Genomic DNA, 17,699 nt, shown 5'->3' with positions numbered 1-17,699 from the left:
TAACCTTCATATAATTACTCATGATCCTGATATTTCTGCATTGTATATTATCTTTGAAGTCAATATTGCTTGTTGCTTTATTACAATATCTCTAGAAAGACTTGTATAATAAAATTCCATTTGTAACTCACAAAAAAGCATTTTAAGATAGAGCAAAGCTTTAGAATTCATGCAATAAATTCAATATAACAGTGTGAAAAGTTAAAGTCTTATTTTTTAGCATTTGGTTTTTGTTACTCTGTAACTAAACATGAAGAACAGAAATATATCTAATTTTATTCAGTATTCAGATGCTGTAAATAAAATTGCATACAAAATCTAAACACAAAATATGAATGTATCTTGATGAAAGTGAAAAAGGAGAGTGGAAAAGTTGGCTTAAAGCTCAACATTCAGAAAACGAAGATCATGGCATCCTGTCCCATCACTTCATGGGAAATAGATGGGGAAACAGTGGAAACAGTGTCAGACTTTATTTTTTGGGGCTCCAAAATCACTGCAGATGGTGACTGCAGCCATGAAATTAAGAGACGCTTACTCCTTGGAAGAAAAGTTATGACCAACCTAGATAGCATATGCAAAAGCAGAGACATTACTTTGCTGACTAAGGTCTGTCTAGTCAAGGCTATGGTTTTCCCAGTAGTCATGTATGGATGTGAGAGTTGGACTGTGAAGAAGGCTGAGCGCTGAAGAATTGATGCTTTTGAACTGTGGTGTGGAGAAGACTCTTGAGAGTCCCTTGAACTACAAGGAGATCCAACCAGTCCATTCTGAAGGAGATCAGCCCTGGGATTTCTTTGGAAGGAATGATGCTAAAGCTGAAGCTCCAGTACTCTGGCCACCTCATGTGAAGAGTTGATTCATTGGAAAAGACTCTGATGCTGGGAGGGATTGGGGGCAGGAGGAGAAGGGGACTACCGAGGATGAGATGGCTGGATGGCATCACTGACTCGATGGACGTGAGTCTGAGTGAACTCCGGGAGTTGGTGATGGACAGGGAGGCCTGGCTTGCTGCGATTTATGGGGTCACAAAGAGTCGGACATATCTGAGCAACTGAACTGAACTGAACTGAAACTGGCTTCCCTAGTGACTTAGATGGTAAAACATCTGCCTGCAATGTGGGAAACCCGGGTTTGATCCCTGGGTCAGGAAGATCCCCTGGAAAAAGAAATGGCAACCCACTCCAGTACTCTTGACTGGAAAATTCCATGGACAGAGGACGCTGGTAGGCTACAGTCAATGGGGTCACAAAGAGTTAGACATAACTGAGCAACTTCATTTCAATTCATTTCATTTTCAAACTGCAAACTTAAAATGGTTAAAATGATAAATTTTATTTTCTGGCTCAGCAGGTAAAGAATCTGCCTGCAATGCAAGAGACACAGGAGTCATGGATTTGATCCCTGAGTTGGGATGAGATCCACTGGAGATGGAAATGGCAACCTACTCCAGTATTCTTGCCTGGAAAAAACCCCATGGACAGAAGAGCTTGGCAAGCTGCTGTTCATCCAATGGGCCACAAAGAATTGAAGACAACTGAGTAACTTAGTATGACTTGGTCTTTACTTTTCTGTAGAAAACAAAACAAAACACTGTGTCTTTACTATAAGAATAGTATTGCTACCTGCACTAGATGAAACCATGGCTTCCAAGCTACAAGTGATCAAAAAATATGAGTATGATAAGCACAAATATTGATGTTATAAATTGCCAAACAAGTTTATTTGGAAATGTTTGACAGATACAATAGGATCAATAATATAATATCATTTGATCATTTAATTTATAAAACATAAAGTACTGACATTAGTTCAAAGAGTAAGAAAATAAAGTAGCAAATCTTCAAATTGATATGTAAATTAATGTACATTTGTGCCTAATAAGAATGAGTTATTTAAAGCCTATTATGTACACTCAATATGTAAGAAATAAAATGATGTCAGATAACATCTATAAAGTGCAAAAGCATAATAAAATATAGATCTAGCATCACACTGGCGGGCTGCTCGGCACAGGAGCGGCGGCTGCATGGCGCAAGAGCTATGGAGGGAGGTTCATGACATTGTACAGGAGACAGGGATCAAGACCATTCCCAAGAAAAAGAAATGCAAAAAAGCAAAAGGGCTGTCTGAGGAAGCTTTACAAATAACTGTGAAAAGAAGAGAAGTGGGGAAAAAAAAGGAGAAAAGGAAAGATATACTCATTTGAATGCAGAGTTCCAAAGATAAGCAAGGAGAGATAAGAAAGCTTTGCTCAGTGATCAATGCAAAGAAATAGAGAGAAACAATACAATGGGAAAGACTTGAGATCTCTTCAAGAAAATTAGAGATACCAAGGGGATATTTCATGGAAAGATTGGCTCAATAAAAGACAGAAATGGTATGGACCTAACTGAAGCAGAAGATATTAAGAAAAGGTGGCAAGAATACACAGAAGAACTGTACAAAAAAAGATCTTTATGACCCAGATAATCACGATGGTGTGATCACTCACCTAGAGCCAGACATCCTGGAATGTGAAGTCAAGTGGGCTTTAGAAAGCATCACTATGAACTAAGCTAGTAGAGGTGATGGAATTCCAGTTGAGCTATTTCAAATCCTGAAAGATGATGCTGTGAAAGTGCTGCACTCAATATGCCAGCTAATTTGGAAAACTCAGCAGTGGCCACAGGACTGGAAAAGTCAGTTTTCATTCCAATCCCAAATAAAGGCAATGCCAATGAATGCATGAACTACCACACAATTGCACTCATCTCACACACTAGTAAAGTAATGCTCAAAAATCTTCAAGCCAGGCTTCAGCAATATGTGAACCATGAACTTCCAGAGGTTCAAACTGGTTTTAGAAAAAGGCATAGGAACCAGAGATCAAATTGCCAACATATGCTGGATCATCAAAAAAGCAGGAGATTTCCAGAAAAACACCTATTTCTGTTTTAGTGACTATGCCAAAGCCTTTGACTGTGTGGATCACAATAAACTGTGGAAAATTCTGAAAAAGTTGGGAACACCAGACCACCTGACCTGCCTCTTGAGAAACCTATATGCAGGTCAGGAAGCAACAGTTAGAACTGGACATGGAACAACAGACTTGTTCCAAATAGGAAAAGGAGTGTGTCAGGCTCTATATTGTCACTACTTATTTAACTTATATGCAGAGTACATCATGAGAAACTCTGGGCTGGAAGAAGCACAAGCTAGAAAAAGATTGCCGGAGAAATATCAATAACCTTAGATATGCAGATGACACCATCATTATGGCAGAAAGCGAAGAAGAACTAAAAAGCTTCTTGATGAAAGTGAAAGAAGAGAGTGAAAAAGTTGGCTTAAAGCTCAACATTCAGAAAATTAAGATCATGGCATCCAGTCCCATCACATCATGGCTAATAGATGGGAAACAGTGGAAACAGTAGCCGACTTTAATTTTGGGCTCCAAAATCACTGAGGATGTTGACTGCAGCCATGAAATTAAAAGACACTTATTCCTTGGAAGAAAAGTTATGACCAACTTAGACAGCATATTAAAAAGCAGAGACATTACTTTGTCAACAAAGGTCCATCTAGTCAAGGCTATGGTTTTTCCAGTGGTCATGTATGGATGTGAAAGTTGGAATATAAAGAAAGCTGAGCCCCGACGACATGATGCATTTGAACTGTGTTGTTGGAGAAGACTCTTGAGAGGTCCCTTGGACTGCAAGGAGATCCAACGAGTCCATCCTAAACGAGATCAGTCCTGGGTGCTCATGGAGGGGCTGATGTTGAAGCTGAAGCTCCAATACTTTGGCCACCTGATGAAGAGCTGACTCATTGGAAAAGACCCTGATGCTGGGGAAGATTGAGGGCAGAAGAAGAAGGGGACGACAGAGGATGAGATGGTTGGATGGCGTCACTGACTCAATGGACATGGGTTTGTGTGGACTCTGGGAGTTGGTGATGGACAGGGAGGCCTGGTGTGCTGTGGTTCATGGGGTCAGAAAGAGTCGACTGAAGTGAACTGAGCATCACACTTTGTTAACAAACATTTCAATATATGTTGTGCTTGAATAGAAATGACATTCTTACTATCTTTATTCTTAAATTTAAGTTGCATATTTGAATTTTTAAAATGTATATTAAATTAAAAGTTTTGGCTGAGATGTAAAAAGTAAGTTTTAGGATTAGTATCTAAATCTTTTAGACACAGAGTAGATACATACCAGATAGATAGTGAATGAATGAATTAATGAAGAGCAGGCCTATTCAGGTTGATTTTCAAGTATTAACATATTAAAATATTACAAAAAAAATTTCATACTAATTTTAAAATAAAGGTTTTATCTTTGGTGTACTTTACTTTTAAAGTAGATAATGAAGGAAAAATTTAACCTTACAAAAATGACTTTTTAAAACATCTTTTATGAATAAAAGAATTGGAGAAGAGTTGGGCTTGGATGATCACCTCAGATGTTGACACATCAGATGTTCCTAAGGAATCGTATCCAGATAGAAGACGATGCTGTAGATTGAAAATAGAGTGTTAATAAACAAACAAAAACCCTGATGAGAGGAGCAGGGGAATTATACCCCCCAAAAAAGGAGCTGTTCCTATACCTGTAAAGTGTTATTTAAGGGAAGTACATATTCGTATGTGTGTGTTGTGTATCTGGTTGTATTAGATATACTAACCAGTGCAACAGCAAAGAAAAACAAGGCACACAGATTGGAAAGGAAAAAGCCATAAAGCCACGGTTATTTCCACATGACATGATTGTCTATATAGAAAACTTCTAAAGAATCTATAAACACACACATTCTTTACCATCTCAGCCACCTTGGAAGCCTCAAGACTACTATAAACCTTCAAAGATCAAAGCAATAGATTAGAAATAGACACAACAGTTAGAATAAAGAGTCCAGAAATAAAGCTGCACAAAGGTAGTCAACTGATTTTTGACAATATGTGAATCAATCCAATGGAAAAGGATGATTTTTTTTAAACGCATGGTGCTGCTGAATCAATTGAGTATCCACAAGGAAAATAAAGTAAATAAAATAAAAAAGGTAGTCTTGATACATACCTCATACCTTATATAAAGTGAACTCAAAATAAGTGATAGACCTCAATGTAAAATATAAGACTATAAAATTTCCAGGATAAAACAGAGGAGAAAAATCCACATGACCTTCATTTTGGAAAGCTTTTAGATATAACCCCTAAGTGAAAGTTACTTGGTCGTGTACAACTCTTTGTGACTCCATGGACTGTACAGTCCATGGAATTCTCTGGGCCAGAATAGTGGAGAGGATAGCCTTTCCCTTTTCCAGGGGATCTTCCCAACCCAGGGATCGAACCCAGGTCTCCCGTATTGCTAGCAGATTCTTTACCAGATGAGCCACAAGGGAAGCCCTAATCCCTAAAGCATGACCCATGATGAGGAAAAAATATATATATTAAAAAAAATTTTAAACATCTTCTGTGTAAAAAAAACACCAAAGGAATAAGAAGACATACCAAAGACTGGGAGAAAATAATTAGTAGTATTTTACATTATGCCACAACCTTCTTGAAGGAGATGAGGGATAAAATAAGCTGACATGAATTAATGTCTTTAAAATACATACATCTAGTTACTGCAACATAATCTCCCTTAAATGCTTCCTAGGTGGCGCTAGTGGTAAAGAATCCACCTGCCAATGCAGGTAGTCTTAAGAGATGAGGGTTTGATCCCTGGGTTGGGAAGATTCCGTGGAGGAGGGCATAGCAACCCACTCCAGTGTGCAGTGGAGAATCCCATGGACAGAGGAGCCTGGAAAGAGTCCATAGGATTGCAAGGAGCTGGACACGACTGAAGCAATTTAGCCTGCATGCATGCAGTCTACCTTAATCAAACAACAGCATCATCAGTGTCATTTCTAGGAATAAGTGCATTCCTCTCTCAATTCATCATTACATTACGCATCTTAAGAGAATAATTAGTGGCATAATAAATAGTATATAGCAATATTTTGATATAACAATGGTCTCATAATATATTCATCTATTCTTGCCTGGAGAATCTCATGGACAGAAGAGCCTGGCGGGCTACAGTCCTTGAAGTTACAAAGAGTTGGACACGACTGAGCAACTAAACTAAACAGCCAACTCTCTTATATCTATGTCTATCTATTTATGTATCTACCAATATTGATATCATTCATCAGTAATTACTATACATGATAATACACCATTTAATTAAAATTCTGAAGAATTTTTTTTTTTCTGCAAAATACCAACTTTGAAATTCATGGACTTCCTGAACATTTTACTTGGGGACAGTTTCTAATTAAAATAAATATGACTCAGCATAGGCCTCTGATTAAAATATGTTTAAGGTTAAATTAATAAAAGATAGCTGCCAAGACTCAGAAATTTTTCAGCAATAAATGACAAAAATTCAACTGTCTTAAAAATGAACTGTAACTATAAATCTAGATTGCTAAAGTATATATATATTTTTTAATTTTTATTTTTACTTTATTTTGCTTTACAATATAAAATTCCTATTTAAGATGCATCAATATAACCTATAAGGCGAGAAATTTTAATGTCTGCCCTTAGAAGAAATATATTTTTAGAATAGTAATATTATTTTATATTAAATATCAAATATGTTTGCAACCCCATGGACTATACAGTCTGCAGAATTCTCCAGGCCAGAACACTGGAGTGGGTTGTCTTTCCCTTTTTCAGAGGATCTTCTCATCCCAGGGATGGAACCCTGGTCTCTTGTATTGCAGGCAGATTCTTTACCAGCTGAGCCACAAGGGAAGCCCATGTGAAATTATATTTCTCTAAAAATAGAAAGCTTCTATAGAAAGTTACAATGAAATACATCTCTTTGATATATGAACTTATGTAATGTAGATGGTGAAAATATTAATCATAACACTGCTACTTGTTTATTTTTAATTATTCTTTTTTGAAGGTAAAGTTTTAATCTACACTGCTTATCTTGCTTATTTTTGCAGGAAGGATAATGCTTAAATTTATTTTTAACATGTTTCCACAAATAAGTAGAAAACACATTCTCATTAATTAGATTGGTAGATTTTTTGATGGGAGAGTTTAGGGAGCTCTTTCTAAGGTCCAAGTATTTAAAGAAATATTTGCACATTAAAAAAAAAATCACCGCTTCATTTATATATAAAATAAGACAGCCTTCCTCCTGTCTTTTGCCAATCAGTAGATTTTCACTCAAGCAACCCTGTATTTATTAAGAAAATATCTATTTATGTGAAAAAACAAAACTAGCTCTTTCAATTTTCATTTAATTTGCATTGGTATTTTGGAGTACTCTGGCACCTATTTTTCTTCGTCACTAAAAATGTTATTTTTCGTCATGCTGTTTGGGTTGTTAAGTATCTTCAGAAACATGATGTACACAGAGTAAAAAGGTGAAAAATGTAATATTCTTTTGTCTATGAACTTGAGTTCAGTAGCAAAAGGTCACGTCAGCAACCAGAATGATAAACCTTGATAGGAAAAGAAGACATGCAGCAAATGGAAGGGACAGGTTGCCTTAAAAGAGAAGCCAAGAATTACCTGAAACCCGAAAGGCTAACCTAGGCTCACATTTCTTAAAATGCTTCTCATTTCTAATTCACTGTTTGAGAACAAGCATAATATTAAACTTGGTGCTGGAAGTCCTGATCCAGAGTATTCTATTGAAGTTGTATTGTAGCTATACACTATCTAGGAAAAGTTGGCATATTTCTGCACCAATAACAGTTGAGATTTAGGGGATAATATAGCAAATAAGGGCTTCTCTGATGGTTCATACAGTAAAGAATCTGCCCGTAATGTGGGAGACCCAGGTTCAATCCCTAGTTTGGGAAGATCCCTTGGAGAAGGGAAATGCTACCAACTCCAGTATTCTTGCCCAGAGAATGTTATGGACAGAGGTGCCTGGAGGGCTACATTCCATGGGGTAGCAAGAATTGGACACGACTGAGAAGCTGACACTTTCACGACTATATAGCAAATAAAATTTCATTGTCATCCACCTTTATTTAATATCAAATATAGTTCTCGTTCCCAGTGGGAGGTGATTATTACAAGAGAAAATAACTGAAATTATTTGTTTCATAGTAGTGTTTCTGTTCACATTCATGTTTTATTTATATAAGATTTATAACCAGGAAGTTATATTAACTTTGGACAATAGATATACACTACAAGTTTTTCTGCTCTACAGTAGCAAAAATTAAAGTCAGGGAGAAAGAGGAGGAAAACAGAGAGGCGGGGAAGGAAGAGGAATGAAGGCTGGGAGAGACAAGGACAGAACGAGAAGGAGTATCTAAAAAATAAATCAGAAAAATTTTAAAGATTAATATAAATAAACTCATTTATAAACAACCTCTGAAATTGCATTGTATTCAACAAATATTCACTGAAAATTTTACAGTGATAGTAGTATGTGGAAAGTGAAAAGCAAGTTTCTATCTGCCACCTCCTTGACCTTCCCAGCTCCCTTCCCAAGCACAGAGGCAAAGATACAAATTGAAACCACAATGTAAGTTAATTTAGGTTTGTTTAAACGTCTGTGGGATGATGACACACTGCCAAATCAATTTTCTAAATGTTTAAAAGGTAACATTACATTCAGTTCAGTTCAGTTGCTTAGCAACCCCATGCACTGCCGCACACCAGGCCTCCTTGTCCATCACCAACCCCTGAGTTGGTGTTTACTCAAACTCATGTCCATTGAGTCGGTGATGCCATACAACTATCTCATCCCCTGTCATCCTCTCCTCCTCCTGCCTTCAATCCTTCCCAGCATCAGGGTCTTTTCAAATGAGTCAGTTTTTCACATCAGGTGGACAAAGTATTGAAGTTTCAGCTTCAGCATCAGTCCTTCTAATTAATATTCAGGACTGATTTCATTTAAGATGGATTGGTTGGATATCCTTGCAGTCCAAGGGATTCTCAAGAGTCTTCTCCAACACCACAGTTCAAAAGCATCAATTGTTTGGTGCTCAGCTTCCTTTAGTCCAACTCTCACATCCATACATGACCACTGGAAAACCATAGCTTTGACTAGATGGACCTTTGTTGGCAAAGTAATGTCTCTGCTTTTTAATATGCTGTCTAGGTTGGTCATATCAGCCCCTGGGATTTCTTTGGAAGGAATGATGCTAAAGCTGAAACTCCAGTACTTTGGCCACCTCATGCAAAGAGTTGACTCATTGGAAAAGACCCTGATGCTGGGAGGGATTGAGGGCAGGAGGAGAAGGGGACGACAGAGGATGAGATGGCTGGATGGCATCACTGACTCGATGGACGTGAGTCTGAGTGAACTCTGGGAGTTGGTGATGGACAGGGAGGCCTGGCGTGCTGCGATTCATGGGGTCGCAGAGTCGGACATGACTGAGCGACTGAACTGAACTGAACTGAGGTTGGTCATAACTTTTCTTCCAAGGACTAAGCGTTTTTTAATTCCATGGCTGCAGTCACCATCCACAGTGATTTTGGAGCCCCAAAAAATAAAGTCGGCCACTGTTTCCCCATCTATTTCCCATGAAGTGATGGGACCAGATATCATGATCTTAGTTTGCTGAATAAAGAGCTATAATCCAACTTTTTCACTCTCCTCTCTCACTTTCATCAAGAGGCTCTTTAGTTCTTCTTCACTTTCTGCCATAAGGGTGGTATCATCTGCATATCTGAGGTTATTGATATTTCTCCCAGCAATCTTGATTTCAGCTTGTGTTTCCTCCAGTCCAGTGTTTCTCATGATGTACTCGGCATATAAGTTAAATAAGCAGGGTGACAACATACAGCCTTGACATACACTATTCTGTCTTTGAAACCAGCCTGTTGTTCCATGTCCAGTTATAAATGTTGCTTCCTGACCTTCATACAGATTTCTCAAGAGGCAGGTCAGGTGGTCTGGTATTCACATCTCATTAAGAATTTTCCACAATTTATTGTGATCCACACAGTCAAAGGCTTTGGCATAATCAGTAAAGCAGAAGTAGATGTTTTCCTAGAACTCTCATGTTTTTTCAATGATCCAACGAATGTTGGCAGTTTGATCTCTGATTTCTCTGCCTTTTCTAAATCCAGCTTGAACATCAGGAAATTCATGGTTAACATACTGCTGAAGCCTGGCTTGGAGAATTTTGAGAATTACTTTACTAGCGTGTGAGATGACAGCAATTGTGAGGTAGTTTGAGCATTCTTTAGCATTGTCTTTCTTTGGGATTGGGATGAAAACTGACATTTTCCAGTCCTATGGCCACTGCTGAGTTTTCCAGATATGCTGGCATATTGAGTGCATCACTTTTACAGCATCATCTTTCAGGATTTGAAATAGCTCAACTGGAATTCCATCACCTCCTCTAGCTTTCTTCGTAGTGATGCTTCCCAAGGCCCACTTGACTTCACATTCCAGTATGTCTGGCTCTAGCTGAGAGATCACACCATCGTGGTTATCTGGGTCATGAAGATCTTTTTTGTATAGTTCTCTGTGTCTTCTTAATATCTTCTGCTTCAGTTAGGTCCATAACATTTCTGTCCTTTATTGAGCCCATCTTTGCATGAAAAGTTCCCTTGGTATCTCTCATTTTCTTGAAAAGATCTCTATTCTTTCCCATTCTATTGTTTTCCTCTATTTATTTGCATTGATCACTGAGGAAGGCTGTCTTATCTTTCTTTGCTATTCTTTGGAACTCTGCATTCAAACGGATATAGCTTTCCTTTTATCCTTTGCCTTTCATGTCTCTTCTGTTCACAGGTATATGTAAGGACTCCTTAGACAATCATTTTGCGTTTTTGCATTCCTTTTTCTTTGGGATGGTCTTGATCACTGCCTCCTGTACAATGTCATGAACCTCCACCCATAGTTCTTCAGGCATGCTGTCTATCAGATCTAATCCCTTGAATGTATTTCTCACTTCCACTGTATAATCATAAGGGATTTGATTTAGGTCATACCTGGATGGTCTAGTGGTTTTCCCTACTTTCTTCAATTTCAGTCTGAATGTGGCAATAAGGAGTTCATGATCAGAGCCACAGTCAGCTCCTGGCCTTGTTTTTGTCAACTGTTTAGAGCTTCTCCATCTTTGGCTGCAAAGAATATAATTAATCTAATTTCAGTATTGACCATTTGGTGATGTCCATGTGTAGAGTCTTCTCTTGTGTTGTTGGAAGAGGGTGTTTGCTATGACCAGTGTGTTCTCTTGGCAAAACTCTGTTAGCCTTTGCCCTGCTTCATTCTCTACTCCAAGGCCAAATTTGCCTGTTTCTCCAGGTATTTCTTGATTTCCTCCTTTTGCATTCCAGTCCCCTATAATGAAAAGGACATCTTTTTTGGGTGCATCGACTTGGATTACTGTGATATTGAATGGTTAGCCTTGTAAACAAATAGAGATCATTCTATCATTTTTGAGATTGCATCCATGTACTTCATTTTGGAACCTTTTGCTGAATGTAGAGAAAAAAAAGACATTTGTCCTTTCCTCCTCCTTGAGCTTTCTAGACATGAACTCCTCCTTGAGAGCCCCAGATCCTTTTCTCCATCTCAGGGACCCTGGACTTCTTATCAACCTGCCTAGGAATTGACTCTCTCAGTTTCAAACTTTAGTTTGAAATATTCAACTTTTTGAAATTGGTGGAAACCATATGCACTCAACTTCTTTTCAGTTAGATGCTCGTATTTGGAAGTATAATCACTGTGACTTCAAAAAGTTTTCTAACTCATCATATGTCCTATTTGATACAAGACTTGTTGTACTTATTTAGTCATGAGTAGAAAGTAAACTTTCAGCCTGTGCATGATATACTGACTATGCATGCAAACGTAATCATACACTTTCAACTCAAGTTAAAATCCTTTAAAATATTATAAATTGTTAAATACGCAGCTTTCCAAAGATAGCAGACCAGAAACAGAATATTTTATTTAAGCAGTGAGCAATTTATGAAAACAGCATAGGATTAAAATAAAGGGCTGTTGGTACTAAGGATTTCCCTTACTTATCATTCACTATCTATATTATTTTACATTTAATTGATTATGAATTTTATTTTGTTCACTTTAGACAAATTAACTGCTAAATATAATAGGGTCAAGATAAACTTATTTGTAGTAAAATTCATATAAATCTTAAAATCAACATGTAATCAACTATTTTACAGCTCAAATATGTTAATTCAGGTAAAAATTATCTTACACAGTGTTTTTCTTATGGAAGGAAGCAGCGCCTAAAGTTTCATTCTCAGATAAGCATCATGAGTTGTTGAGTAACAGCACTTTGAATAGCACTGGTCTAGAATAAGAGTCTTTCTATTGGAGGCCTTCAGAATTATACAGCTAGAAATTCTAAGGGCTCAACAATTGTGTTAAGTGTCTAAAGTCCACATGGAACAACAAAGTCACTACTTTTATGGTATGTGCTGTGCTAAGCCTCTTCAGTCATGTCCAACTCTTTGTGATCCTCTAGACTGTAGCCAGCCAGGCTCCTCTGTCCATGGAATTCTCCAGCCAAGAATACTGGAGTGGGTTGCCATGCCCTTCTCCAGAGGTCTTCCCCAACCATAGATTGAACCCTTGTCTCTTAAAAAGTCTCCTGCATTGGCAGATGGGTTCTTTACCACTAGCGCCACCTGGGAAGCCCACTTCTATGGTAGAAGTTCTCCAAATCTTTCACTGAATGAATGAGATAAGTCAGTATTTCTACTATGATTTTTTTTTTAAAGAACAACAAACAAAATGATTTATAGCAATTTTAAACTAAACTCAAATGACCTTTCCTTTGGTGTCAATAATCTTAAAACTAAAAGAAAATATTATTTCTAAGTGTCCTTTGCCTTTCCCGTTAATTTCTCTCTTGCAGGAAGTGCTAGTTGGAAAAATAAAACTTCAAATAGCAAGATGAGAGAATAAAGATATTTTTAGAGCACTTAGAAAATTGCTAAATGTATGTAATTTGATTTTTAGGAGCAGCAAGGTGGAAAATGGGTCTCATAAACTGTCATTATGGGAATGTTACATTCTGATTAGTTAACAGCTCTGATACTATTCTAGATAGGAACAAATTTAGGCAATTGAACATTTTTCTGTATTATCAGAGAATTTCACTAGGTTTCCTGAGAGATATTTCACTAAGCTTCTCTCAAGTGATTTAAAAGTCACTTCTTTCTATTATTTATTTTCTGCAGTGCACAGTACGTACAGTCTTCTCTTACACTGACAGTATCCATTTCTGTTATCTCTCTCATTCCTCAGTGATTTTCACTTTCTCCATATATATTTACTATTCTGATTCTTGATCTTGTCTTTGCTTTGTAATTTATTGTACCTGGCTCATCAGACACATTACAAATTTCTTTCCATGTATGTTATTTATTCAACTTCTATCTTTTATCCAGTGAACAATAAAACATGTTCCAAGTGAGAAAATATATATGAAAGTGCTGTATAAAATATAAGAGGAGGCAAGTACTCTTAATGATAGTGTTATTGAAATGTTTGAAAGGTTTCTAATTTTGAAAAAAAAATCTTAACAAGAGTTTATGACAGAGATATAAGACTACATGTTTTTTAATCTATGAGGGTTTATAGAATTCCCAGGAGCCTCCGTGGTAAAGTATTCATGTGCTAATGCAGGAGAGGCATGTTTGGTCCCTGGTCAGAAAGATCCCCTGGAGAAGGAAAGAGGAACCTACTCCAGTATTCTTGCCTGGAAACTCCCATGGACAGTAGAGACTGGCGAGCTGCACTCCATGGGGCCACACAGAGTCAGACATGACTGAGTGACTGAGCATGCACACAGGTGAGGGTTTATAGCTATTACATTTCTGCAAAGGTATAATCAACTCTTCAAATTACCTTAATACAGTATCGTAAGGAAATCTGATCATTTTCTTTCCTTAAAGTAACTTCAAAAGGTAGTGAGTAGTTTTTTTTTATTTCTCATAAATAAATGCTATTTTCCTTTCTTTTAAATTATACAGATATTGTAATTTATACTTAACAAGTGATTTAATTTGAAGAATTTTATTCCTAGAAAACATTCCGATCTTTCAATACAAAGTTGAAGATGTGTGGTAAAATCACATCATGTCAGACCTTAAGAATCCCAAATCACTCAATTCTTTTGCTTTTATAAATATAAGGGCTAAAAGAATTTAGATAGATTGATACTTTGAGGTGAAAGAGGGGAGTGATAAAGCTGGTTTAAAACTCAGATTCAAAATACTAAGATCATGGCATCCAGTCCCATCATTTAGTGGCAAACAGATAAGTAAACAATGGAAACACTGAGACTTTACTTTCTTGGGATTCAAAATCACTTCAGACAGTTACTGCAAGCCTTGAAATTAAAAGATACTTGTTCCTTGGAAGAAAAGCCCTGAGAAACCTAGACAGTGTATTAAAAAGCAGAGACATCACTTTGCCAACAACTATCTGTATAGTCAAAGCTATGGTTTTTCAGTAGTCATATAAGGATGTGAGAGTTGGACCATATAATGGGCTGAGTGCCAAAGAATTGATGCTTTCAAACTGGTGCTGGAGAAGATTCTTGAAAGTGTCTTGAACAGCAAAGAGCTCAAACCAGTCAATCCTAAAGGAAATCAACCCTGAATATTCACTGGGAGGACTGATGCTGAAGTTGAAACTCCATTACTTTGGCCATCTGATGCAAAGAGCTGACTCATAGGAAAAGACTGAAGACTGGGAAAGATTGAGGGCATGAGGAGAAAGGGGTGATAGGATGAGATGGCTGGATGGCATCATCAACTCAACGGATATGAATTTGAGCAAAATCCAGGAGATAGTGATGGATAGGGATGCCTGGTCTGCTGCAGTCCATGGGGTTGCAAATAGTCAGACAAGACTAAACAACAACAATATGCTTTTTTTATACTATCCACATCAACTTCTTTCATGGTTAAAATCTGATATATCAAGGAAATAAATAGAATAAAAGTAATTTCACACATAGACACATAAACTATGATAAAACTACATTTCTTTTATTTTAATAGCTGAGTCAGGTTATTTCTTCATAGGAAACAGTGTCTGGAGGAGATGTCATCCCTATATCCCTTTAGATAGTCAAAAAACCTGTCTATTCTTAGACTCTCCCTCACAGTAGCCTATAAGGTGAAATGGCATTCCTGACTTATTAGTTCATATTTTGGCTTGATGATATCAGTTCAGTTCAGTTCAGTCACTCAGTTGAGTCTGATTCTTTGCAACTCCAATGGACTGTAGCACACCAGGCCTCCCTGTCCATCACCAACTCCTGGAGTTTGCTCCAACTCATGTCCATTGAGTCGGTGATGCCATCCAACCATTTCATCCTCTGTCATCCCCTTCTCCTCCAGCCTTCAGTCTTTCCCAACATCAGGGTTTCTTCAAATGAGTCAGTCCTTCACATCAGGTGGCCAAAGTATTGGAGTTTCAGCTTCAGTATCAGTCCTTCCAATGAATATTCAGGATTGATTTCCTTTAGGATGGACTGGTAGGATCTCCTTGCTGTCCAAGGGACTCTCTAGAGTCTTCTTCAACACCACAGTTCAAAAGCATCAGTTCTTCGGCACTCAGCTTTTTCTCACATCCATACATGAAAGCTTTAACTAGATTGATGATATAAGCATATATAAAAGAATATTATGAATATGTTTTAACTAAATTATTGATAGTTATGCACTAAAGCAACACTTCCCAAATGCATTTCTTATGTGCCAAAAGATTTTTTAGCTTTAATCAACTTTTTGTGTTTATACATCCCTCACCTTTTCATTTACTTTCTATTTTTCTATTGCATTTGCAATTAGATTCTGAAATCACACAAAGGAAAAAAAAATGACTTAGAAAACAGCAGAAAAAAGAAAGTTCTTCTCATATGGGGATCAAAACCTTAGCTAAACGGCAAACATCCTGCTGTGCTCAGTTGCATCCTACTCTTTGCTACCCCATAGACTGTAATCTACCAGGCTCCTGTGCCCATGAAACCTGTGCCTCCTATTGGCAGGTGAATTCTTTACCATTGCAACACCTAGGAAGAACAAATAGAAAATAATTCTAGGGAAATAAAGTAACAAGATTTTAGCAAGTATAAGGATAGAACCCAAGTACAATGTCACCAATTCTATGCATTGGCTAGATATGAATCTATATTTAATGTTTTCCTTGGCATGTGTAGAACATAATAAGATCATCACTGCCAATGCTAACACTTGAGTCAGAAAGGAATTTTCTCTGCTGATAATCATACAGAAGAGCTTTCTCAGTGACTGTTTGTCTTTTCTTTTTTAAAATTTTGGTGCAAAATTTTATGGGATCCTGTTCCCCACACCCCCTGCATTGGAAACATGGGGTCTTAACCATTAGGCCACCAAGGAAGTCTCTCTTAGTGCCTTTGTTGTTGTTTTAGTCACTAAGTTGTGTCCAACTCTTGCAACCCCCTCAGCTTCGTTAGAGGAACATTTTATAATGTTCTCTGTAACATTCCTGAAAACAAAATCTATACTTTGTACTTATTTTGCTTTGCTGAATTATATGACATATTTGCCAGTCAATGTTTGGGAAAATTGATTAAAGGAAAAAAAAGAACAACAAGGAAGTAACAAGTGCTCATTTGTCTCTGACTTATTGGGACCCCATGAACAGAAGCCTACCAGGCTCTTTTGTCCATGGAATTTTCCAGAGAAGAATACTGGAGTGGATTGCCATTTCCTACTCCAGGGGATCTTCCTGATCTAGTCTCCTGAAAGTGAAGTGAAGTTGCTCAGTCGTGTCTGACTCTTTGCCACCCCATGGACTGTAGCCTAACAGTCTCCTCCATCCATGGGATTTTCCAGGCAAGAATAATGGAGTGGGTTGCCATTTCCTTCTCCAGGAGATCTTCCCAACCCAGGGACTGAACCCAGGTCTTCTGCATTGTAGGCAGACGCTTTACCATCTGAGCCATCAGGGAAGTCCTAGTCTCCTGAATTAGCTGGCAAATTCTATACCACTGTACCACCTGGGAAGCCCCAAAGTAAAAAGTAAATAAGATAAATATTTAATGCAAAATATATTTATTGGGGATTTATTTAGATTAAAATATGACAATCATGATGAATTCACACTTTGAGATTAAATCAGTATTATTTGTTTGATTCATATAAATGAGAAGAATCTTCTCTTCTAGAAAGTGTTATCATCAGAGTCATTTGATTTCTTTGCATTATTCTTTGTTTCTTTAGAGTTCTTTATTATTGCTATGCATGAACTGACATCAAATAATATTTTCTAGTAATACTTTGATGCCTTAGTATTATTGGTGAAATGTACATTTTTCTCTTCCTTTACTCTGACATAATACAAAAATATAATAATTGCATGGCTATGATTGAAATTCCTTTTCAAATCTGAGTCAGTTGCCAATAAAATTGACTCATTTAAAAAAAAGACTCATATAAAACAAAGTGTTACATTAATAGCTACCTTAAAAGTGGTTTTATTTTCATACAAGTGGCTTTCTTTTCACACAGTGCACACCATATCAAGAATGCTGTTTAACAAGCGAGAGTTGCTCAAGGAAGCTGAATTTTTAAATTAGTATTAATTTTTTCTGAAACTAATCTGTTTTAAAAGAGAATCAAGTGACTAATTCCACAAGAATTAAAATTAAAATATTTGAAAATTTATTTAGAAAACTGTGTAAGGACTTAGTTTATAATTTGT

The sequence above is a fragment of the Oryx dammah genome, unplaced genomic scaffold (genome assembly GCF_014754425.2).
Source record: "Oryx dammah isolate SB20612 unplaced genomic scaffold, SCBI_Odam_1.1 HiC_scaffold_22, whole genome shotgun sequence".
Taxonomy (NCBI): Eukaryota; Metazoa; Chordata; class Mammalia; order Artiodactyla; family Bovidae; genus Oryx; species Oryx dammah.
This window is presented reverse-complemented; position numbering follows the sequence as displayed.